The following is a 24,444-nucleotide window of genomic DNA, read 5'->3' on the forward strand; positions in this document are numbered from 1 at the left end:
ACTTTGTTGTTCTTTCTCAGAATTGCTGTGACTATTCGAAGTCTTTTTTTATTTCAGATGAATTTTTGGAGAGTTTGTTCTAGATCTCTGAAGTATGCAGTTGGTATTTTAATGGGGATTGCACTGAATCTGTAGATTGCTTTGGTAGTGTGGACATTTTAATGATGTTGATTCTACCAATCCATGAACATGGTATGTTCTTCCATTTGTTTATGTCTTCCTCTACCTCTTTTTTCAATGTTCTGTAGTTTTCTGAGTATAGGTCTTTTACCTCCTTAGTTAAGTTTATTCCTAGGTATCTTAATTTTTTGGTGCAATGGTAAATGGGATTGGGTTGGTTTTCTTTTACATTTCTCTTTCTGTGAATTCATTATTGGTGTGTAAAAGGCCATACATTTCTGGGTGTTAATTTTGTATCCTGCTACATTGCCGAATTCATTTATTAGGTCTAGTAGTTTTTTTATGGAGTCTTTGGGGTTTTCTATGTATAGTATCATGTCATCTGTGAATAAGGACAGTTTTATTTCTTCTTTTCTAATTTGGATGCCTTTTATTTCTTCTTCTTGTCTGATCACTATGGCCAGCACTTCCAGTACTATATTGAACAGGAGTGGTGAAAGTGGGCATCCCTGTCTTGTTCCCGTTCTCAGGGGAAATGAGTTTAGTTTTTGCCCATTGAATATGATGTTGGCTGTAGGTTTGTCATATAAGGCTTTTATTATGTTGAGGTATGACCCCTCTATTCCTCTTTGCTGAGAGTCTTTATCAAGAAAGGATGTTGGAAAATACATTTCATTTTCAATATGTAATAGAATCTGCAGCTATCAGCTGTTAAAGTGTGTAGGTTTTTTGGGACACCCTATATATTTTTCCTTGGGGAGGTGGGGAGGGAAGGAGATAAGATTAGAGGCCTGGGAAGAGGGTGATGTCTTTGAAGTAAGTGGCCTCAAAAACCCCTTTCACCTTCCAAGGATTCCTTAGTTGCAGCATGTAAAAGGAATCCCCAAAACAACTCAAGTCTGAATTAAATGTTAAAGTAAGTTTTAAAGTCATGTAACCTGGGCAGAGAGGGTGCCCAGGTCTTATGCTCCTTCAAAGAAGGCAATGGGTTCCCCCCACACTTCCATCTACTTGGAAAAGCATTGTCTTCCTTCACAGTGTCTGTGATCCTTAAAATCAACAGTCTCCACGTGGGACAAGATGGCCCATGCACTCAGAGGTCTTTGTATCTCAGTCCAGGGTTGTTTTTCTATGTTACTTTTCAGAACATACCAATTTGAAAGCTATCACTCTGGCCTCTACCCACAATTGCTGCACCTATCCTCCATCAGCCCTGAAGAAGTGTCGCTCGCTATTACTTGGCCAGTTACTTGACCTGTAACTAGATTCAATCTTCTGAGTGGTCAAGAGATGCCACTGCTCATGTACAGCTGGTTCACACACTTGGGTCTGCTATGCCTTATGTCCCAACTAAGCTTCTATTTATTTCAGCTGTGGGGAATCATTTTTCTGCAAAGGGCCATTTGGATATTTGTAGCATCATTTGATTGATACAATTCACATAATATAAATTTATGTTGCTATGAAAAAAGCTCCTAGACTTACTGAATTTCAAGTCCCACCTGCGGTTGCCTTGGCAGGACCAGACCAAATGATTTCGCGGGCCTTATATGGCCCACGGGATGGACGTTCCCCACCTGATTAGGTTGGACATACACCGGAGGAAATCCCATTTATTACTTTATAACTTGAAAATAAAAAGTTTCATTCGCTGTCCCTGCTTTGGTCATTGCACTTTCATAGACCAAATTAAACTCATGCCTTAAGTGAAAACCCATCCTACACTAGAGCAAAGATCTAGATCTGGGCAGAAAGTGAGGCTGCAGACAGAAAGCAATGTAGAAAAGACACTCCTAAAGGATAAACCAATCCCTGTGCATGAGGGTGCCAATCAGTCTTTGCTGGGGAAGGCGGGCACTCTGTCCTAGCAAGTCGTGAGAGCCCAGGGACCTGGGAGAAGGCCTCCCCTCAGAGGAGTGATAGTTTCCCAAGAACAACAATGGCCCTGACAGTTTTCCAGCTTCGCCATTAATTTTCCATAAAGAGCAGTTTTCATGGGAGCGCCTGTGTGTCAGGCAGGGCCTGATGCTTCAGAAACCTGTAATTATTCTTGGCTCCCCACCCCCCACAGCCTCTGCACCTGTGTCAGTTCAAGGCACCAGCTGGCCATGTCTTGCCTCCTGCCTCTTAAGAGAGTGGGGAGAGGGGGACAGGGGACATTTCATTAAAAACCCAAACTCACATTACTTACCTCTTCTTCCAAAATGCAAAAGCAAAACAAAAATTTTAAACTCACCATCTCATCCCTACCCCAACAGGTATTGCCAAAGGAAACAAACAAATATTAATTGGCTAGAGAGCCTTCATTCAAACCAAAATTACTGAAAACACGGTAACAGGGAAAGGTCTGACAAGAGGTGATTAATCCTGTTTTACAACCTGCTCTTACTCACCCCCACCAGCTCCCGTTAACTTTGTACACACCCTCCCAGAACTCCCCAGGCCCTTTTGCATAGAGTGGCCAAGATGGGAACATGCCGAACCCATTACATCATCTCCCCTTCCTCTCCTAAATCACTTGCACAGCCTGGCTCAGGCTATTGGGATTTTTTTTTTAAAAAGCAAACTCATTTCATTGACTCCCTTCTGAAACAATATGATAGCCTTCTCAGTTGGGTTAATTGTTAATTAATATACCCTCCCCTCCAACTCCACATGAAAATATATATACGCATGCAATTGCTTTTATTACCCCAAGCGCAGCTGTACACATGTACAATGTACAAACACACACACACTGAAAGTTTGAATTTACCAAGAACAACAGGTTCTAATCCCATTGGGGTCCTCAATGGCAGATGCAATTTAGTGGCTGGTGCTCCCAGAGAATATTTTCAAAACGGAGAGTTTTCAACTTCCACTGTGGAATGTGAAAGACAATGTGGAGGGGGAGGGGTGTGCTAAGAGGGATGTTTGTCCTACTCCCCAGACTGTGTAAGATGGCAGCCAAAAAAACAATGAAACCAAGACCTAGACCGCTTTTCCTGACATGGATGTTTGTACATTTACTTAATTTGAGGGATCTGGAATTTCCTAGTCTTGAAGATGGCTGTGTGGGTGTGCTGCTAAGGAAATAGACTAGTCCTGTATACAGAGGGGTGCTGGAGGGGTAAGGTTATTGGCCCTGGAGCCAGCCTGCCTAGGTCCAAACTCAGGCTACAAGACTTACTCAACCCGTGTGCCTCAGTTTCTTCACCTGTAAAATGAGATAACACAACCTACCGTGCAGGAGGGTACGAGAGTTCAATCACTTGATATGTGTTAAGTGCTTGGAATAGGGCCTGCTACACTCACTGTGTATGTCGTAGCTAATATATAACTAGTGTAATTTTCATTACACATCCAAGAAGACAATAAGTATAAACAAATTTATCAAGGGCATAGAGAGGGAACATAAACAGTACCAAATAATTGTCAAAGTACAGTTGTTGTATATAAAAGGTTTAGTAAGCAAGGAACTCTGGCTCAGTGACTTTCCTCCCTGGGATCAGGTTTTCTCATCTACCAGGGAAATGGGTTGAACTTCTAAGGAACCTATGAGTCTGGAGTTCTATAATGCCGTGAAGTCGAAAGTAAAGACTGCAAAGTGAGAACAGCTCATTCAGAACAGAACCAAAGAAACCAACACATGGCTCTGCTGCCCAATTGGGTGGTAAAAGGAAGAGGCTGGAGAACCTGGAATCCATGGACCTTCCTCTGCACAGGGGCCTCCCAGCCTCAATTATAAAGCCCAAGACACTCACCAATCCAAGTTAACAGGAGGCTATAAAATGAATTCTCTGGTTCATCATGGATATCAGCCTCACCAGCAACTAAATGTAAATTTCACTAGGATGTGGGCTCTTCAAAGACACCTAGACTTATGGTCTGCCTCAAGCATTTGTCAAATGGATGATGGATGGATGGATGGATGGAGCAATGATCAAACAATCCAGTTGAAAAGTCACAGTGAGCACAATCCTAGTCAGGCAGGGGTCTAAGAGAATGATGAAAGCCAAAAATTCTTCCTTTTTTACCAAAAGAACGTTAAAAACAATATGCATACATTTATTACCAACATTTCTTGTAGGAAACATCAGTATTTTAAGATTTAATTATAGGTGATATTTATCTATTATCTCTTCAGTGTTTTTCATTTGAAAAAAATGTAATGCTTACTATCTGGCACAGATCCAATATTACAAACTGAGAGGAGGCACATTTGGGTTCATAAACGACTATGGGGCAGCCCTGAGAATTTCCCAAAGTACTGAAGACGGCTGTGTGGGTGTGCCGCTTTAATTCCTATGTCGGAAGTAAAAGCCATTTCCTCACCCTAGAGAGTGACCTCCTCCCTTCTGCCACTTCCTTGGCCTCCAGAAACCACCAGGAAGAGTAGCAATAAAGACAAGTGGACAAGATGTTATCTTCACCTCTCTATGTTTTTACTGATTTTTAGAAAATAGGAAGGGAGAAAGAGAGATAGAAACATTAATGAAGAGAAACATAGATCGGGTGCCTCCAGCACAGCCCCCACTGGGGATGCGGATTGAGCCCCCAACCTGGACATGTGCCCCACCCAGGAATCGAACTGGTGACCTCTTGGTGCATAGGTCGATGCTCAACATGCTTAACCATTGAGCCACACCAGCTGGGCTCATCTCTCATTTTTTACTGGTGAAAAGAAGTGACCTGGGAATCAGGTTCAATAGCCCCCATTCCCACACCACCTCTCCCCTCGCCTCCAAACTACTGAACCCAAGCGGGAAGTTTACTTTGTTCTCTGTAAAATGAGTGAGCCACACTCTCAAGACCCCTTCCAGCTCAAACTTCTTGCAGATAATCCTTAAATGACTTGTCATCACACTTACTTCCTTGCCATGGCAAATCAGATCCTCCGAGGTCTGGCCTCGGTTTCTTCAACTCTTTCCCCTCTCCCACTCATACAAACCCACCAAGCTCCTCTCTCTCTCAGAGCCACAGTGCCTTGTGCTCCTGCACCCCAGAATGCAGATCCCAGTTCACTGCAGACTTCCTTTTAATCTGTTAAATTTGGGCTTAATTGTCATCAGTTCAGCATCCTTCTTTGATCTGTCTAGATAAAGTAGCCTGAACATTCTATTCATTCTCTATCATACTACTTTACTTTGCTTGCTTTTTTGGTACTTACCAAGCCCTAGACAGAGCTAAATTATTTATTTGCTTGCATGTTTATTGTCTGTGTTTCCCTATTAGGATGGAAGTTCCAGGAAAGGAGAGACTTAGACTTATGTACCAATGAATCTTTAGCACGCAGCACAATGCCTGGAAAAGGCATCCAAAACCTACTTAGTTGAATGAATAAATGGATCAATTGATTAATCAATCCTGGAATTCCAGAGATGTTACTTGGTCTCTCCGCCAGGAAATTTATCCTAAAATGTCTACCTCACTAGGTCAAAAGGCTCAATCATCATTTCTCCTCAGTTCCAGTTTTAAAACTGAGGATGCACTTGCTGATTCAGACTCTTCAGACAGGAGTAAAATGGAGCCTCTTCTCAAGACAAAGAGATTATTTTGGACCTCACACCTGCCCATTTCAAACAGATGCAAAGAGGGTATTTCTTCTCAGCAGTCCATATTGCATCATAGGCCCTGAGTGTCAAGAAGATTAACAAAACCCACCCCTCTTCTGGCCTCCACATGAGGTGCTTATTAACCAGTGTCCTGGGGGAATAGATTAAAGCTACAGGCTCGACCCACTTTATATCATTTATTGCCATTTCCATCACCCAAATGAACCTCCCTGAAAAAGGCAACTCTAGCCACTGGCCTCAGAAGCACTTGAGGGTCACATCAGTTTGGTACCCAATATTAGCATCCCTACATTCATCATCCCTCAAATGAAGAGCCCATTCAAATCTAAGTTCATCACAAACTTGTTTTCTGTTCTCTTAAATAGCCACACACTCTACTTATAGAGGTGAGGTCCTTGGAAATTCCTGTTTGGGCGCATTTTGGTGACTTTCCTATAAATTCCTAAACACAGAAGCATTTCTTTCCTCTGCATTTCCCTTTAAGAATTTTACATAAAAAGGCATCTCTACTGAGAGGTGCTATTTATTTCACAGATACTGAACCTCACACACTGAAAACTGGAAGTGAGCCAAAATCCAATTAAGAGAGTATGGCGTTTGAACTGGGCAAGAGTGGAGGTGGAAATACTGACTATAAGCTTTACAGGCTTCATGTGTCTGTGTGTGTTTATGTGAGAATGTATGTGTGTGGACATGTGCCTCTGACAATGAAATGTAGATTCTTTTTGAGGAATTTCGGATGCCTTTTTCTAAACCTGCCGCTGTCCCCACAGTCACAAAGCTGTTCCCTCTCCTGTTCATTAACAGGAATCTGTCACATGCTTGCTGGAAACGAAGAGGGAGAAAGGAAGAGAAGGTTTTCCATCATGTAAAGAAAAGCAAAATTGTGCGTGGATATTTCTGAGCCCCATTACAACGATGTAGATTTCAAATTGACAATTCGATCCAACTTGCCAGGGACGAATCAGCGGCTGAGGCCCTGGAGTTTGGATTCCAGTAGCTCCGGCTACTTAACCTTAGGTGACTCAGCTGATATTGGATGACATGCACTTTGAGGCACACCAGACACTCGCTGAAGAAGAGACACTAATTTGAATCATCACTGCCATCCCCTCTCCCCTTTGTTCCTGTCTGAACCAATTTCCATACAGTTTCAAAGAAATCATCAGCCCATGCAAAGGGGAAATCCCAATGGAACAAGAACTACATTAGCAGCATAAGGGGGAAAATCTAATTTCCAATCCAGTTGCTTTGTTGTTTCAACCTCCAAAGAAGCTTGCTACATATGCACAACATAAATTAAGATTTAAAACACTGCCATGGTTTAAAATTAATAAAAACACTCATGGAGAAAAGGTGGTTCTTGGAACAAATCTCCTTACACAGTGAAGGTCAGGTCCACCAGAGCTTGTGGGTGGGCTGGATCTTTGAGGTCTCAATCATCTCGGCCAACATAATATTTTAGAACAGCATATACTCATTGAAACCAATGCACATGCTTCTTAATAGTTTAGGGCAGGGGTCCTCAAACTACAGCCCACGGGCCACATGCAAATACAAATACTGTATTTGTTCCCGTTTTGTTTTTTTACTTCAAAATAAGGTATGTGCAGTGTGCATAGGAATTTGTTCATAGTGGTTTTGTTTTAAACTATAGTCCGGCCCTCCAACGGTCTGAGGGACAGTGAACTGGCCCCCTGTTTAAAAAGTTTGAGGACCCCTGGTTTAGGGTAAAAGAATTCTCAGTCTCAGGCAGTATCCACATTAAGAATTCTTAAACTACCTTGCTGAAAGACCTCACTCAGATGTATTTTATTGGTCCAAATTAAGGATTCCTATTTGGCATAACAGGATATGCCAATGCGATTTCCTTGTGCCCTCACTTACTGGAATAAAACTCATGGCAAGACACCAGTGTGACTACATCATTAATTAACCTGAAGCACATACCGGAACATTGCTGCTAATAAAACTCCCCTATAAAGAAAACATGTTTTCTCTGCTGAGAATCCTGGAATGTGGGCCCCAGCAGAGCCAGTGCCTTAATTAAGGAGATATTTTGATGTGTCTAGATTTGAGATTGCCACAAAATTTGGCCTTATTTGGCTTGATCTTGAACAACTTGAGTTCTTGCATGTGTTTTAGGGGAAAAGAAAATGACATTCACACTCTCAGGATTTGCAAACAACTATGTGAATGATAGAGCACTTTTGCTAAGGGAAAGGGTGCTTTCTTTACCCGGGCTGTTCTTAAAAGCCCACTCTGGGCTCTCCCCTCACAATTCATTGAGTCAGAGCTCTATGGAAGCCTTCCACCCAGTTTCTCTAGAAAACAGGCTGACAGAATCAGGAACAAAGTCAACCAGAGCAGCCAGGTGAAACCTGGACTTTTCCAGTCCAAGCCATATGAAATGACATACTATTTTACCGAGAATTCTGTTGTGAAAAGCTCCTGAAAATGCTCATCAGTAATCTCAGAATCCCCCTGTGAGACCACCTAGGCTACAAGGATTAAAATCCTCATCCTATTTGTGAGGAACCCAACCTAATAGAGAAAATTGGGTTTTCTACAGTTCTGTAGTCATCCTATCAATAATACCAGAAACAGAACCAAAAGTTTCTTGGCTACTAATAATGAAGCTTTTTCTGGTCCAACTCTGCACCTTCCACCAGAGTCTCAAAACATTCTAAAAATTCAACAAACTATCATCCCGCAGTAACCTTGAAGGAATAGGATTCCTGACAAAGGTTCAAGATCTTCCCAAACTGGAAACACAGCAATCAGCCCCAAACTTCAGTTCACAAGCTTCCCAGCTACATAGCTCTATGTAATTGTCCCAGGGAGACGGGGGCAAGTGCTCTTGGGTTAGCCAACACCCTTTATTAGGAGATTTCTGAGTTCTCCCTGGCTGTTCCATATCTTGTTGGGTTTTTTAAAAGCAAATAGGATTTCAGTCATTCCAACCTGTCAACATCAAGTGTAATCATTGAGGCAGAAATAAATAAAATTAGTGTCTTTTTTTTTTAAAGATAGGAACTGAGAAAATGTATAAGCACAGTTTACTGAAAGTTTAACTTTATTTATTTATTGGATTAATGACAAAAATATGGAAACTAGAAGTGATAAACCTTTTAAGAGGCATGATTTGAATCTGTTATACAACATTTTTAAAATTTACCTAACTTTAATAAACATAAAAATACAAATTTGATCAAACCAGATTCAATATTCCTCCTCCCCCATGTCCTTCAGAGTAGTGGTTCTTGGCTCATTTTCAGCACCTGTATTAGCAATCACTCATCACTTTGTTCCAATTCAAATGGAAAATGCAGCTAAAAAAAGGGACATGGAAGGAATAGCAGTAGCAAGAGGAAAAAGAGGGGAAAGCAGCAGGGAAACAGGTGAACTGCAAGCATCTCATGCCTGTGGAAAAATCCTGGATGCCAACGGTTGGCTCTTATCAGGTAACACACCTCCAACAAAGGGAATCCATCAAATTCTGGGCATCAGATCAGCTCACGGGCAAAATTGACACTTGGCCCTGTTCTCTACATGGAACATAAACATTAATTTTAAAGTGGTTTTGTCTATAATCATCTGGTAGTAACAACCTAAAAGGAACAATGGCCAGTGGGTGCAGATTATTGTGATTCAGAAAGGTGTGGTGGTGGAAGACCATCTTTGTTAAAAATCAAGTAAATTAGGCATTCCTTAGCTAAAGTGATTAAGCTCTGCCTACTCAATCTTGGATATTAAAATCCTTCCACTTTGGGTACATAGGTATATAAAATCAAAGGCAGTGTGATGTCATGGAAACCGCACAGACCAACCTCAGGGGGAATTTTACCAGCTCCTCCTACGTATTAACTTTGTGGCCTTCCTCAAGTCACTTCCTCTTTGGTCCTGGTTTCTTATGACCAAATCCCACTTGCCTAAGGGGAGCAAGGCAAGAAAAAGATGGAGTTTCCTACCCGGATCACTCTGCTTATTTTAGAAGTGCCATGCCTCCAGGTATCTCAATTCCAGACTGTGGACTGCGGTTTCTGTCTAGTCTCCAAGATACAAGGCCACATGGTTGTCCTTGTGGTAGACAGGAGGATGCTTTCCTCTAGAAGTTTGCAATGCCCTTCCTGATAAAACTAGGTTAGGATTCACAGACTCAAATTCCGGCAGGGACTAGATAACATGCATTAGTGAAACAGTCCAGGAACATGACAGCAGAGACTGGTGGGGTCCGTGAGAAACACATCCCACAGTTTTCCTATGACATTCCTTATGGAGGAGAGACCCAGCTGGAGGCAATCTTACATGACCCGCATTGTTGTTAGTCTTCTGCTCAGCTACTCTAGCCCAGTACCATCCAGCTTGGATCCCTGCTCTGAAGAAGAATCTCAAACAAAAAAGGGAAATTTGCAGGAACGGCACCATGAAATGTCAAGGAGGAGGAAGTAAGTGCTCTGACAAATCTACAAGAGCCTAGAGGTCTGGCACCAAGTTTCAAACTTCCCCTGGGCTGAGCACACTGCCTGTCATAATCACGAGCTTCTCAATAAATACTTCTAAGTGAATTTTTTAAAAATCTCAATGAGGAGCCACTATTACCTCTCATTACATGCTCTTCGCTGTGGCAACTGGACCAGACCAGTAGATTTGTCCAATAGGATAATGTTCAGAGAGAAAGAACTCTGCCAGGAGAAGCAGGTTACACCCACCTGAATTCTGTTGGCCTTTCAGGTACAGTACTGTATCTTATACCTCTTTTAAATTAATGTAACAATTATTTACTGAGCTTCTACTTTATATCAGACATTTTCCTTGGCACTTCAGGGAATCCTGGGGCTCAGTCTGCCTACAGGGTGCATTGGCGCGGGCACACACACACACACACACATACATATACATCTATAATAATAAAAGCATAATATGCTAATTAGACCAGACGTCCTTCCGGGATGAAGCCAGGGCTGCAGCTGCGGGATCGAGGCAGCCGCAACTGAGAAGGCTACTCTTGCACGAATTTCATGCATTGGGCCTCTAATACACACACACACACACACACACACACACAGAGGGATAGAAATATATCCAATTAAAAATAACAGGGTATGTGAATGACTAATAACTAGAGTGAATAAAGTATTATGGCAACACACAGAAGGAACCAATTCACTGTCCTGGACAGGTCAGTGAAGGCCATATGAAGATGTCACATTTGAGCTAGGCTTTTGCCTGTTAGAGAGAGAGCAGTCACGTTCTAGAAAGTGCATATAACATGAGTAATGGTGTACACACATGAAAGCCGGCTATGTGCTTGGAAATTAGGTGTTCTGCTGCATTGGGTACATGTTACAGGGCAGCAAGAAATGTATCCCCAGGGCCTAAAAAATGCCAAATATTTCTGGCTGACAATACTGTTGTTGGCTTGCTCTTCGCTCAGCTTTACAAATATACTTACTAAATAGAAGTCGCTTGTTTTTCTGGATAATAATAATAATAATGATAATCCAGGGAAAGATTAAGAGCTTAAAAGATACTAGTGAGCCCAGTGGTCAAATTAATGTTGCCAAGTAATATACCTGAACCTGAGTGTTTTAGAAAATCATCTCAGGTACTTTCCTTTTCACATTTACACGCCTAATTTAAAACACACATACAACAAACTTAGAAATGAGAACAGAAGTAGAGATAAATATAACTCCCAAAAAATATCTTAGCTAAATGATGCTACTGAATCAAGCCCAGAATTAAACTTGGGCCTGAGTTTCCTGGTAGCCAGGGCAAAAAGCTCAATGAATTAAGAAATTCTCACCATCAAATAAAACAGTTCCTCAGAGATGGGTAGACGTGGGCACACCAGGTTTAAAGCAAAAGGAGGAGGAGGATGAAAAACCATAGAAGAGAAGAACAAAAGGAGGAAGGAAGGTGATTGAAAAAATATTATCTCCCACTTAAAAAATAAAAAAGGTGAAATTCCCTCATTGAAAACAGTGCCTGGGTATGTTTTTCTCCTTTGTAGCCTCTCTCTGTTGATGTTTTTCTGGCTTTCCAAGCAAAGGAGAAACCTCACTCATTCCTGTAGACATGCATTTATGACCACATTCTCCCGGCCAATAACCCTCGGTGGCTCCTCAAGGGTGGATGTCAAGCAATTGGATCTGGTTATGAAGCTGCTGCTGCTGCTGCTCAGGCTGAACAGTGCCGAGTTCAGTGAGGGCTCCAGGGCAGAGCCAATTCATTAAGGACAAGATGTGCAGGCACACTGACCTTTGGAAAGCCAGCCCTGGTCCGGAAGCTTCCAGATTCAAAACAAAAGCTCCAGGGCTGGAAAGAGAGCTGGAGGAAGCACACTGGGAGCGCTGGGCCCATCCCCCACACATTCCCCGACACCGAGAGGCTCATAAAATCAATAGAGCAGCATTAACTCGGCAAAATCATAAGAGAGAGGGCTGTGCTCTCTGCCTGGGTGGAGAGGGAAGACAGGGACAGGCAGGTTGGCTCCAAGGGAAAAGGATGCTTCATTAAAGTCTTAACTCTGGAAGGCAACTGCCATGTAAGCTTAACAGGGGAACCCATTGTTGATATCTCCCATAAAAATCATGCCCTTGGTCGAGGCGTTGTCATAGTGGAAGAAAAGTACAGCTAAACCGAGCAAGCTCTGGATGGCAGAGAGTTGTTTATTGTAGACTTCCAAAAAGTCGTGCCGGGGGCTAACCCAAGGCAAAAGTTTGAAAGCCATCATACAAATCTGCAACGGTCATTTGTAGCTGCAAGTATTCTGTTGTTGCTAATTGTTCCTCTGCTTTCCTGAGTCCCCTACCAAATACCAAAATGAACATCTGCAAATGTTTTCACCAGAAAAAGATAGAGTGCTATTGCTCTATGTGGGAAGCCTGGAAATGAAACCACCACCCTAACCTTGTGTCCCTTCGGATTTGCCTAGGACTCCTCCCTTCCTCCCCTTCCAGCTGAGTCAAGGCTTCCCTCTTCTAGGTGCTGTGACCCAATCCCATTGCTTCTATCACCAAATCGGCACCACCACCAACTCTCACACACCCCCAATAATGACCAGCGGTTCACTGCATCTTGCCCTTCTTCTGAAGATATGCCATGGTCTCTCTAGTATCCTGCCACCATCCCTCAGTTGTGCCAGTAGCTCCTTTAGGCTGTAAATCGGTAGACGTTAAAGGTAAACAGAGTCAGTTTTCAGATCCATCTTAATCCCAAAATCTTTCCTCTAATCATACAAATCAAACAAGTCTTATCTTTATAAAATCCTCATTGTCTTCTGGCATTTGATTCTAGATAGATTAAGTATCCCTGTGCAAATCACACTTACGCCAATTCAATCCATTTGCTGTTAAACAAAAAAAAAAAAGCATCATTCTTCCCAGAAAGTTTTTTCCTCTAGCCACATCCCAAGCCAGAATCAGACAAACTTGGCCAGATAAATTTATTAATCTGATTTACGTCTCTCAGCAGGGAACAATGACGACTCACCAATAAATCCTGGGGCAGAATTAAGAACTGGAATGCTCGTATATCTGTATCTTTAAAAATTGCCACCACTGATGAGCATAAACTACCTACTGCTTTTAAATATACAGGCTTTGTTAGGGAGTGCTACACAGCAACGTACCATTAAGATCTTAGCTGACAGGCTTAGTCAAATCACTTGCCCAAGATGATATGCTAGGTGACATGGAAAGACCATTAACTTTTCCTTTTCTTTAATTCCCTCATTATTTTTTCCAATGGAAGGAATAATACAAATCTATTGAAATGAAGTTGAGGTTACATACAGACCTTTAAACAATAGTACCTTTACTCAATGCCCACAATATATATAGAATATGAAGTGTAACAACTTCTTTGCTCAGCAGGATAAACCTCCAGCTTCATATATATCACACATAGCAGGAGAGGTCTAACCCTGAGAGACTAATAAGAAATGGTGTCTACCAGTTGTAAGTGTTCTCAATTTCAAACGTCTGTTCCACTTTAGATTCCTTTTGAGCAGTAACTGTAAACTTCCAGGAAGAAGTTCTGAAAACATTTGGGGAAATATATAAAATAGCTGTGAGATGAAGAGGAAATTCCTTGACTCTTTCAGAAGTGACTGGGAAAATCACTAAAGAAATATTCTCTCCTGTTCTTTTCCTTACATCCCAGGCACAATGCATATTCCTGTATGTGTTTATTGATATTCTGGGTCCCCTTCTAGACTCTAAGCTCCATGAGAGCAGAGACAATGTCTGTTTGGGTCACCATTGCAACCTCAGACCTAGCTCAGTCCTTGGCATATCGAAAGTCCTCAAAAAAGGAAGAGAGGAAGGAAGGGAAGGAGAAAGAGAGGGGGGAATTAAATGAAGAAATGAAAAAAAAGAACCAGCAGAGTGATGTCACCAAGATGTTGACATAGGTCATGGCTGACTTCACTTCCCCTCACAAGAAGAGCAACTAACAATTATTCATGGACAAGGCATCGCTGAGAAAAGAAAGAGAACCAGAACCAGAAATCACAGAATGGAAATGGAGCATAGCCCAATTAAGCATTCTCTACTTCCTTGACTATATAATAATGCCAATGGTTTATTATGAACAAGTGTGTTTATTCCAATGTCTTCACCCCTTGCTGACAAATGACATACCCTCATCAGCAAACGCTAGTTGACTTCAGACTCAAGGAGTGAGTTCTGTTCCGATGTGCAGTGGCCAAGAAGGGACAAGTGGACAGGCGAGGCGGGCAAATAAAGGACAAAGCAGTTTCCAAAGCAGAGTGTTCTGGAGACATGGGCTTCTTCTGTTCTCATCTCTCCACCTATACAGTGGTCCCCTCCACCCCAACCACTTGTGGTTTCACTTTCTGCCATTTTAGTTCCCTGTGGTCAACCATGGCCTGAAAATATTAAATGGGAAAATCCAGAAATAAACAATTCATAAGCTTTTTAAATTGCACGCCTTCCTGAGTATTGTGATGAAATCTCACACTGACCTGCTCAGTCCCACCGTGGACATGAATCATCCCTTTGTCCAGTTATCATCCCTTTGTCCAGCGCATCCATGCTGTATAGACTCCCCACCCATTAATCACTCAGTAGCCTTCTTGGTTATCAGATGGATTATGAGAGAGCGAGCGAGAGAGAGAGAGAGGCACATTCACATAACTTTTATTACAATATATTGTTTTAATTGTTCTACTTTATTATTAGTTACTGTTAGTTACTGTCAATTTCTTACTGTCCCTAATTTAAAAATTAAATTTTATCGTAGGTATGTATGTATAGGGGAAAACATTGTACATCCAGGGTTCAGTACTATCTGCAGCTTCAGGAATCAACTGGGGGTCTTAGAATGTAACCCCTGTGGATAAGGAGTGACTACTACTATACCACTCTTCCTGTGAGGCTATGGGTCTACAGTCCTCAAATTCTTTCCATTTTTACTTGCTCCCAGTCCCTTTCTGGCCAATGTTCCTCAAGTACCAGGGCCTCGGACAATGTGCCCAGGACCCCTCCACTGAGAGCAATGCAACACCATCGCTGCTGCTTCCCGTCCTCTCCTGCGCCCCAGCCTGCCCCCTGCTCTGCTGGGCTCCTCTGTCCCCTCCTTGGGCATCTCCCATGGGCACTTGCTCCCTCTTCCTCAGTCTTCATTCTGCACAGGGGAAGCCTTTCCCTTCTCTCGTATTTCCTTGGGGAGCCTCCACTCCCAGAGTAAATCCCTCCAAGAAAACCCTGGAAGTAACACTTCCTTTTACTTTCTTCACTCACTCCTGCCCGAGAGAAAAAAGTGATCAGTGATATTTAAAGAAAAACAGAAAGAGAAAACAGTGCAATGCACACTCATCTCTCATTACCCTGACCCCCGGGGGCTTTGCATTGCCCCTTCCATGGGGGGAGCACTCTGCCGGCAGGCCATGGGAACCCCAGTGACTGGCTTTCTGTGAACAGACACTTTCCCACAGACGGGTCAGCTCATAAGCTAGCAGGGGGTGGGAATGGGGTAAACATTGGGAAGCCAGAATGAAATGGCGCTTCCCAACTGGGTCTAAATGCAGCTTTGTCATGATAAATAAACCTGGTTTTAACCTCTATCTCTCTGGTTCCTGTACGTATTTTCTCTAATGGGTTAGAGAAGGGAGAATGGGGTTCATATACTAGCCCCACTAAAAGAACAACTGTTAGCAGTCCAAATTATTGATGGTCTCAAGAAGCTTGGTATATATTTAATTAGCATATATTTAACAAAACCATATTGAGGAAAATATAAGTGCCCTATTATTCCATCACCTGGATTGCACTTTTAAAAAATAAAAATAATGAACATACATGAAGGCCAAAAACATTTAAATGGAACAGAAAATGTATACAAAGTTAAAATCTCCCTTTCCTCTTTCCCAGCAGTCTCTCCTCTTTCCCTCCTCCCCAAAACTGTCAACTGTACTTATATATCCTTTTCTTTGAATGTTATGTGTATCAGCATATATGAGATATTTTTACTCCTTTTTCTCATTTAAACAAGAGATAATTAGCTTTTCATTTTTACAGCTGAGAGGCCTCAGGTACAAAAGGCTGCTGTGAAGGAGGCCGGGGTTCCTTCTTGCGCTCCTCTTTCCCCCTACCCACAGCTCCCTTTGCCTTTCAAGAACTTCATCCTCCTTTTTCCACGTTCCCTCCTACCACTCCCACCCCACCTCCTCAGAGCAAGTGCCTCAAAATGAACCAGGTCATCTGATAGCTATATAAGATGTCGCCATTTGGGGAAGCTGGATGGAGGGAACTCTGTATTATTTCAAAATAGAAGTGTTTTTTAAATGATAGATATAGAGACACAGAAGCATAAAACAGACTGACGAATCTCAGAGGGAAGGCAAGGATGAGGGATGGAGGGGAGAGCTTAACCAAAGAACTTATATGCATATATGCATAACCCATGGATACAGTCAATATACATAACTCATGCATATATACATAACCCATGGATACAGTCAATAGTGTGGTGAAGGCCTGGTGGCAGATGGGGAAAGTCACAGTGGAGGAACCCTAAAGTAAGAGGAGGAGGAGGAATGGATGATGATGAAGCTCTCTGATAACAATGTGAAGGCCAACATCAGCCCCTGGCCTCTGCCACTTCCATGGTGACCACTGGCCAGGACTGTAGCATCAGTTCTTGAAATGTTTTAGTACGGGTTTGATTTTCTTTAAAGAACAAAGCAATGTTTTCCGATAAAGCTATTTGTTACAAACTTGGAAATGTTTCCCCTTGATCCTAAACATTTCATGGTGGTTGGGGTTTTTTTTAACAGTTGAGTGAGTTTCTATCTTCTTTTAAAAAATCAAAACTGAACCTTAAAAGTACATAAATATTTAATTTTGCAGAGAAAGGTATGGCTCTCCAGATGGGGAGTCCGTCCAACTCATGATCTCAAGCATTTTATGGCCACACTTCCCTGCAAATCACATCGATGGCAAAAACCCAGCTGCATACTCAAGTGTTTTGTCACATTCCTGACTCCAGAATCAAATTTCTCATGTGGGAGGTTGAGCCAAAGGTATGTCCTGACAAATCCCTACAGAAGTGGGTCAAAAGGCTGACATTCCTGTCCCTCTCCATTTCTACTTCCCCCTTGGAAGTCTGGAGCCAGGGCAAACTGGAAGCTGTGAGCTTCAGGGACCCCATCCAACTCTACCTAGAATGAGGGGAGAGCCGTGTCTGTGTTTTGATCCAGGCAGACAGAGCAAGAGAGGCCTGTGCTTCTCAGACCACATGGACTGCTCCCCAGGGCCATCCGAGATGCAAACTTTCACTTCAAATGGATGTGGAAAGACAGAGCTATTGAACTCACAATAACAGAGAGGGACTAAAAGCCCTTTCATCGACAGAGATCCAGATGTGCCCTCATTTCTCCCTGTGCCCAGGTGAAGCTGCATGGGAGTGGACCTTTGGACCTGACACTGTGGGATCCCAAATCCTTGTCAATATGGCACCTGTCTTAAGTAGCGTGGAGATCTGAGCATCCTCAGTTGAAGAGTTCATGGGACCTGACCAACACAGGCAGTGTGGTCCTCATGTCAGAAAGACCAGCCTCCCTTTTATCTAGTTACCTCCTATCAGAGTTGTCCTGAGATAGGATGAGTCCGTGTCCCCCAGAGTACTCCCTGTATAGCATTAGCTGGGTTCCCCTGGAAGTCAGGCTAACAGGTCCTGGTAAGTCTAGGACTTCCTACCCAGGTAAGTCCCCATCTCATCATCTAATAACATGTGACAGTGCATTGTAAATGAGTCATTTCAGGCACAAACACTTCCACTTTCACAAGCGAACTGTCCTCAGGTTCTCACTTCTACATAAAAACCAAACTTCCTTCATCCCTGGATACCAAAACACACACACACACACACACACACACACACACACACACAACTGTGTCATGAGTGTGATAAAATATTTTCATTTTAAAAAATGTATTTACTGGTAGCCCAGCCAAGGTTGCTCAGTGGTTGAGCATCAACCTATGAACCAGGAGGTCATAGTTCGATTCCCAGTCAGGGCAAATGCCCAGGTTGTAGGCTCAATCCCTAGTGTGGGACTTGTAGGAGGCAGCCAATCAACGATTCTTGCTCATCATTAATGTTTCCATCTCTCTCTCCCTCTCCCTTCCTCTCTGAAATTAATAAACATATTTTTAACAATAAATAAATAAATAAAAATGTATCTAAAATAATTAAGCAAAATATATTATCTTTAGCCAAAAGTTCTGACACACTTCATCCTATAGACTAATTTTCCTTTTTGAACATTTAAAAGCTAACACATGCACACACATAAAAACAAATCAGAAAGTTTTATGCCCCGACTTTTAGACAACCAGTAGGAAAACTTTTTTCAAGTGAGTAAGGCACAAATAACAACCCCATATAAACAAATAAGAAGCTACTATGTTTTTGCTCAGAAAAATGAATAGAAATCATGAGGAAGAAAGCCAACAAAAAGTACTAGCTTAAGGCGAGAAACAAAAGCCTCCCCTACCACAGAATAGAAAACAATAACACTGTATACCATGTGACAGTTTACAAAGCACGTTCACATCCATATATCATTTGAACATAACAACCCTATTATTATAATCCCCACATTGCAGATGGGAAAATGCAGCTTAGCAATTTGCCCTAGTTTATATACTTACAAAGTCAGGACTAAATCCCAGGTTTCTGACCCCAAACCCCCTGAATTTTCTACCACACCAGTATTTCTCAAACTTCATTTTCATTCCACCATCATTCATTTTTACCAAGTCAGCATTTCATCAGCACAATCATTTCCCTATTATTTTTATTTTGAAATTGCCTCACTGAACCATTGTGTATTAAGGTTGCATATTTTTAAAATACTTTTCCTATAAATGTCCATCAATAAAACATAATCATAAAATTAAAAACAACAACATTATATTAACATTTTGCTGGATGTTTGCCTGTCAAAAGTTCTCAGTCTGTCCTGGCCGGTGTGGCTCAGTGATTGAGTATCGACCCATGAACCAGGAGGTCACGGTATTATTCCTGGTCAGAGCACATGCCAGGGTTTCAGGCTCAATCCCCAAGGGGGGCATGCAGGAGGCAGCCGATCAATGATTTTCTCTCATCATTGATGTTCCTATCTCTCTCTACCTCTCCCTTCCTCTCTCTGAAGTCAATACAAACATTTTACTTTGTAAGCTCTGGGTCTGAGATAGATCTGTTCCCTCTTCATTAGAAAACAAAAGAAATCGGAGAAAGAGGAGGAAGAAAAGGAAAGATTATAAAGCCTTAGGTGTTAAAGACATACTACCACAAAGCTGAGTCTTTCTCCTTGAATTAATCAGAAGGTTTGGGGGGAAAATACTGAAAAGGTCATAATATTGCCGCCCAAGGTGATTCTGGTGTTATTTAACTCTGTGCTCAAGAAGTGTTGGGGACACCCTTTAAGAAGCATTGCATTGTGCATTGTGTCAACACGCAAATTCATTTAAAGCATTGAAAAGGGGCCCCCAATTCTTGAAGGTCCACTACTGACTTGGACTTAAATAATGATCTCTAAAGTTCAGGCAGGTTATCTACAAATTGAGGAAGGACTGCCAAGAGATGTCAAGTGGTCTTCAAAATCTAATATTTGTAAAATCCTGGTCTCTATGAATAGGGAGCATAAAAAAGAAATCACAGATGTAAAACAGGAGAAAAAAGTAGTGCAGGCACATGTTGGGTAGGAAAACAAATGCTTTGCATTCTGCTTCTCTTTCACAGGAAAACTGCAAGGACATTGAAGTCCACATAATGTCTGCCTTTCTTTCCTTTTCCTTCCTTTCCTCCTCCCTAGAAGTATTTTTTTTTTGAGAAATGTTTTAATAGTAGTTAATTCACTTAGTAAGATAAACAGCAATTAAGATATATGTTAACAAGACAGTGTGCCTGGACCTTTACTTAGCACTCAGATGTATTTAAAAGGGGGGAGGGGGAAGTAATTGCATATTGGAGAAAACAAGGAGGGATGCCCAGCACCAAGTAATCCAAAGGAATGGCTTTTATAACAGGAAAAGAATGACCCTGAGAATCACCATCTGGTCTACCTAAATGATATCCTTAGTAATATAAGGTAGCCAATAAAAAAGGATACATTTTTTTAAACATCCCTAATGTAGAATAGCATCCTGAACGCATGAGAATATAAAGGCCAAGTGTCTTGCTGGCAGTATTTGAGTGCCGAGGGTGGGAAGAAAGCAAATTACCTGAGTCTCAGGAAAGTACTTGATTCTAATGCCCTGGAGTTCTTCACACAAAAAGCATCACTTCCTCTGTGAAACGAGTCACATAAAAATCCACTTCCACAAAAAGTAGTGAAAGCACTTAATGGGATTCTATACAACATGCCTCCATGTCAGACTAAGAAACCTCAGAACCGGTCACATGCTTTTTTTCCACGAAAAGGAGCTTTTCTCACTGCTGGCCACTTGGGCCTCTGGGAGTGAGAAAAGAAACCACGACAATAGTGGTCATTTGTTAATGAGGGCTGTCCCACCGAAAAACTTTTTTTTGTTTTGTATTGTCCCATTCGCTCACATTTAGACTGAAAAGAGGCTGTGTGCTCAGGAAACTTAGAGTCCGTTTCCAAATTGGACAATGTTGCAAATACCAGCCAATAAGGAATGAACATGCTCTGGAGCAACTGCTCGGCCCAGGAGGGGAGAGGGGTAAACCAGATGGTCTTTTCCATCCCAGATTTCAATGATCTACAACAGAACCTGGATAACTAGGAGAAATTGACATGTAATTTGGAAGCTGCTTTATAAAACAGGGATCTGGACAAAGACATTGAACAAGGCAGAGAAATCTAAAAAGAATTGAAAACAGATTCTGGGTGAGAGTAGAAGGCAAGTCAGCTTGAGATGGAGAAATGAAGGGTGTCCTCGAATCACAGCGTTATGGAGAAGAAGGGACCTGAGAGGCCTGCCAGTCTGAGGGTCACAAACTCCAATGCATGCTCACCAGGCCAGAGATCAGAAATGAAGCAAGGTGGAAATAGTGGGGACAAGGTTAATTGAAGAGTGCACCATCTGTCTTAAAGCATTCAAGTTAAAAAGAAAATTGAAACATGTATGTTGGCCAAATAAAACACCTCTCCACACCAGTTCAGCCTAGGCGCTTCCTGTTTGTTCTCTGATCATGTAACTGTTCCCAACTCTACCCCACAATATACACATGAGGACACTGAGTATCAGAGAAGTGGTATCAGTTGATGAAAAGCACAGAAGAGTGAGTATATGTAGCCGTACCAAAGTTGCACACTGAGATGCTGTTAAATAGAAAAAATTAAACATCATTAGGTAAAAATCCTCTGCATGCCTTTGGTTCAGATGTACTAAACTCACATGGTTTTTATTACTTCAGAGAAAAAACTGAATTGTCACCTAATTAAACACAAAGCGATTGAGAACTGGGGGAAGATGTATGTAGGGAGAGGTTGTTCTAAAAAGAACACAAAGAAACAAAAACCCTAAATAGTCATAGAGTCAGATATTCAAGTTTTCAAAAAAAAATAGTTAAATTTGTCATAATGGCCCCAAACAACATATGGCAAATGGAGCATCTGAATTCCATTTTACAGATAGAAGTGAAGTACTTAGAACCCTCACAGCTTGTTTGTAAAAATACATTTTTTAGGGAGAGGAACCAAGATGGCAGCATAAGTAAACACCTGTACTTGCCACCTCCCACAACCACATCAAAATTAAAACTAAAATACAGCACAACCATCATCCAGAACTGCTGGAAAGCTAGCTGAATGGAAGTCCTACAACTAGAGAAATAAAGAAGAAAGCACACTGAGACCGGTAGGAGGTGCAGAGGTGTGGAACCAGCTGGTCTGGCACCCACATGGGCCACTTTTTTAATCAGGAGGGAGACTGTCTCTGTGGAGGCTGTCAAGAGGAGCAAGGGGTCCCAGCCCCACACCAAACCCCAACCCAGAGTCCCAGAGCTGGGAAAAGAAGTCCCAGTAACTACAGGGTCTAAAAACCAGTGCAGATTGTGGCTCAGTGACACAGAGGCTATTGGAGACACAGCTGTTCCTCTTAAAAGGCTAGCACCATGAACTGAACTTACAAGGTCCTGCTTCCTCTGAGCTCCAGCACCAGGGAAAGGCTCTGGGGGACACATTTGTCTGGCATCTGGATAGGAACTTGGGGGTGGCTTTCTCCCAGGAGAGATGGAAGTACTCGCAGAGATCATTGTTCCGGTGCTGGGACTTCCCTGGTCGCAGGGCTGACTGGCAGCCATTTCTGTTTGCTCTGCCCTGGTGATTCCCTAAGACCCCTCCCCATCCAATTTATAACCCCACCCAAGCTGCCTGCAGCTGCTTTTGCATATGAATGGCCTGTCCTTAAAAATCTGAAACAAGCTGCTGCTGGGTCAGGGAGCCCCAAACCAGCCCCAGCCTGCCTTGCTTCATAGCTGAACCTCATCTGGACACTTCCAAACCCGATACAAAGAGGAGGAATCTGAAGATCTCTCTGTAACTCCTGCTGGGTGGCCCCAGGCAGTGGCTGACTTTGCACCTCCCTGGAGACCCAAGAGCCAGTGTACCCAGTGGTCAGTGTCAGACCATATCAGATTAAAACTCTACATATCCATAAGCAACATACTCAAGGGGAAGATTCAGTGAGCACCAAAGCCGCCCCTGAAGCAAGTCCTGCTCCATAGGGGTGTCTCCTGCACAGCAGCTCTCCCACTGTAGTCACAATTGGTCCTCACAGCCAATTGGCCTGGAGGTCAATTCCCCCAGTGATACCAATAGCGATCAAAGCTCAACTATAAGAAGACTGTGTTCACAGCCCACAAAAGGGTGCACCTGGAGTTCCCAGCTCAGGTGACTGGGGAGACTGAGCCACTGGGCCCTATAGGATACCTACTACACAAGGCAACTCTACCAACTCAAGGAGACCACACCAGCTCTAATACATAGAAACAAACACAGGGAAGCAGCCAAAATGCGGAGATAAAGAAACATGTCACAAATGAAAGAAATGGAAGAAAGCAAACTACTGAATACAGAGTTCAAAACCACAGTTATAAGGTTACTCAAGAATCTTCTAGAAACTTAGTGGGACTTTCAAGGATCTTAGTGAGAAGGCCAAACACATGGAAATGGACCAGTCAGAAATTAAGCATACACTGACTAAAATAAAGGATAACATACAGGATTCAACAGTAGAGAGGATTCTGAGAATCAAGTCAACGATTTGAAATATGAGGAAGCAAAACATACCCAACCAGAAGAGCAAGCAAATAAGATTCCAGAAATATAAAGATAGTGTAAGGAGCCTCTGGGACAATTTCAAGCATACCAATATTCATATTATGGGGGTGCCAGAAGAAAAGAGAGAGCAAAATATTGAAAACCTATTTGAAGAAATAATGACAGAAAACTCCCCCTACCTGGTGAAAGAAATAGACTTATAAGTCCAGGAAGCACAGAGAGTCCCAAACAAGAGGAACCCAAAGAGGACCACACCATGACACATCATAATTAAAATGCCGAGGGCTAAAGACAAAGAATCTTAAAAGCATCAAGAAAAAAGCAGTTAGTTACCCACAAGGGAATGCCCATACGACTGTCAGCTGATTTCTCAACAGAAACTATGCAGGCCAGAAGGGAGTGGCAAGAAATATTCAAAGTGATGAATAGCAAGGACCTATAATCAAGATTACTCAAACCCAGCAAGCTATCATTTAGAATTGAAGGTCAGATAAAGAGCTTCATAGATAAGAAAAAGCTAAAGGAGTTCGTCACCACCAAACCAGTATTATATGAAATGCTGAAAGGTATTCTTTAAGAAGAGAAAGAAGAAGAAAAAGGTAAAGATAAAAAATATGAAAAACAAAATGGCAACAAATACATACCTACCAACAACTGAATCTAAAAATCATAATAAACGAATAAGAAATCTAATGAACAGAATAAACTGGTGAATAAAATAGAATCAGAGGCATGGAAATGGAACAGACTGATGATTCTCAGAGAGAAGTGGGGTAGGGGGGAGGGAAGAGATTAAACAAAGATCTTATATGCATACTAGAGGCCCAGTGCACGAAATTCATGACAGGTGCAGTCCCTAGGCCTGGCTGGCAATCAAAGCACGAGCGTCTGGCATGGAAGGGCCGGTCCCAGCTAACCTCTGGGTCCCAGGCAGCACCTGGGCCCCCGGGCCCCCACGCTCCCCTCTCCAGCTGAGTCACGGAT

General features: G+C 42.3%; 1 protein-coding gene across 5 annotated transcripts in view; it reads right to left on the reverse strand.

The window, feature by feature from the left end:
- The window catches only part of KLF7 (Kruppel like factor 7), a 95,055-nt gene that overhangs the window by 57,111 nt on the left and 13,500 nt on the right, over window positions 1–24,444 (reverse strand). The gene's annotated exons all lie outside the window — the stretch shown is intronic.

Source organism: Myotis lucifugus, unplaced genomic scaffold (assembly GCF_000147115.1).
Source record: "Myotis lucifugus unplaced genomic scaffold, Myoluc2.0 scaffold_3, whole genome shotgun sequence".
Taxonomy (NCBI): Eukaryota; Metazoa; Chordata; class Mammalia; order Chiroptera; family Vespertilionidae; genus Myotis; species Myotis lucifugus.